Source organism: Hydra vulgaris, chromosome 01 (assembly GCF_038396675.1).
Source record: "Hydra vulgaris chromosome 01, alternate assembly HydraT2T_AEP".
Lineage (NCBI taxonomy): Eukaryota > Metazoa > Cnidaria > Hydrozoa > Anthoathecata > Hydridae > Hydra > Hydra vulgaris.
In genome coordinates, this window is record NC_088920.1 from 23,017,638 (window position 1) to 23,020,000 (window position 2,363).

A 2,363-nucleotide genomic window follows, 5' to 3' on the forward strand; every position below is an offset into this window, starting at 1 on the left:
TAATTTTGGTGTCATAGAACTGCTGACATCAGAATAGCTACAAGAAGCTTGGCAATCTTGCAGCATGGTGTTTATCTTTGGAATTTCTTTATGGATAGTTGATACACTGACATCACCTCTTTCTATTGAAACATTTGCTTCCTCATTTTCATCACTACTCCCATCACTACTTGAACTTAGGTTGCTTGGTTGATAATCGCCATCACTACTGTCATTCTAAAATAAGTTGATTAATGTAAACATAAAATCTTTGAAAAAAAATAAATTTATTATAACCTTTAACTTATATATTTATATATACACAATAAAGTTATTGTTATAAATTAAGAGGATATAGAAATACATCATACATCAACCTCATCTACATCTTGCTCAACATCAACAAAACTCTAAATAAAGATTAAAAAAAACAACTTTTCATTGAATGAAAATGTAACAAAAATGTAAAATGTAAAATAACATGAAGTATTTACATTGATTGAATGTATTTCTAAGCCACTGTCTTCTTCAGCGCTGGTTTCAGCATTTTCGGTCTGAAATAGATATTGTAATGGAATTATAATTTATAAAAAACTGTTTGATAATAAAACTGGCATGTAATGGATTCATCAGTAGCTTGTAAAATTAGGAGATACAAAAATCGAAAAACATACTTCATTTAATGGAGAAGCTGGAGTTTCTATTCTAGCCTAGATAATATATAAAAGATTTAACAGATTTTAAGATTTAAAAAATTTATTCAAATCTATATGCAAAAAAAAAAGATTTTAATATATTTATAACTTTAACAAATAATATTATTTAAAATTTTACTACTTTTGAAAATTTTCTAGATACCCGTAATTTTAATTTGTAGGTAAAAACTTTATTTGGTGTTGAAGTAAGAAACTTCTAAAGTAACAACAAAAAGTAATATTTATACAACATAAAAAGTTTTTTTTATTAATTAAATTCTGAAAACAAATTTATAACAAACTTACATTATTATCAACATGAACATTACCAATTTCTTGGTGTGGCAAAGATTTCTCAATAAGAAACTAAAATTATTATGTTAATATATTTTATCAGAGTCAAACAAATAAACAAAAAAAATTTATCATAATATTTAATTTTGAAATATTTACATCGAATTCACCATCAGAAAACATATTTTCAATATCCTAAAATTATAAATTTAGGCTAAACTTTAAAATGTTATGTGTTTGTAAATTGTAAAATATCAAAGTTTATACCATAAGTTTATACCATCCTTTTTTAAAGGCATGTAAGAAAAATGAAACAAACATGCATATATATATATATATATATATATATATATATATATATATATATATATATATATATATATATATATATATATATATATATATATATATCATTAAATTTCTAAACAAAATTGAATAAATTAAAAACTTTCGCTGAATTTTTATTTGAAAAAACCTCATATACGGCTTGTACAGGGCCTTTAAACTCTTCTGCACACTTAGTTAAATTCTAAAAATATAATTAACAACTATAAATCTATTATACAGACATTTTTATTAAATACAGGTCAAAAATTTTATTTCCCAGTCTGTATTAATAATACATAAAGTCAATTATATATAAATAAGTGTAAATAACTCATTGGTTTATTTAAATATTATTTTGTCTAAATGCTTAAGGTATATTAAAAAAAAAAATCATATTCCGTGTTTTTTAGATTTTTATTTAAATTATGCAAACTAATGTAATTGAACTAATTTAAATACTAAGTTAGGTAAACAAACTGGCGTGTTCTGGTCTTCTTCAATACTATTTTTAACATTCTCATCCTGAAATAAAAACATTTTCGTTTATATTTTTATAAACAATTTTATATGAGAAAAAAATTCTAAAGAAAATTAAACAAATTAAAACTGCAACTAAATTTTTTTTTTAAACCTTATCTATGGCAAGTAGAGGGCCTTTAAACTCAGCAGGATATTTAAATAAATTCTAAAATTATAATTAACAACTATATATCTATGATGTAGGCATTCTGATTGTATACAGGTCTTAACTCTTATTACCCAGTCTGTGACAATAAAGTTGATTGTATATAAATAACTGTCAACAACCTATGGATTTGTGTAAATACTTAGGTCGTTAGGAATGTTCATAGAACTCCCCTATAATAATAATTAAAAAAAAAGAGTTTCTTATTAATTTTATTTTATTAAATGTTTAAATAATGTCCATTATTATCTATACAAAGTTGCATCCTCTCAAGCCATTTGTCAAACATTTTTTTATACTCTTCTTTGGGTATACTTTGAAGTAGCTTTGTTGTGCAAGTTTTTTACTTTTGACATCAGTATCATTGTCAAGATTTTTTTTTA

At 23.1% G+C, this 2,363-nt stretch overlaps 1 long non-coding RNA gene across 1 annotated transcript; it reads right to left on the reverse strand.

Annotated features, from left to right (window-relative positions):
- Positions 1 to 836: 836 nt before the first annotated feature.
- Positions 837 to 1,969, reverse strand: LOC136074833 (uncharacterized). The gene is made up of 5 exons (XR_010635484.1): positions 1,927 to 1,969; positions 1,755 to 1,817; positions 1,128 to 1,163; positions 981 to 1,040; positions 837 to 891 (listed from the first exon to the last, which is right to left on the reverse strand). It is a non-coding gene; the product is annotated as an uncharacterized LOC136074833 (long non-coding RNA).
- Positions 1,970 to 2,363: the final 394 nt, after the last annotated feature.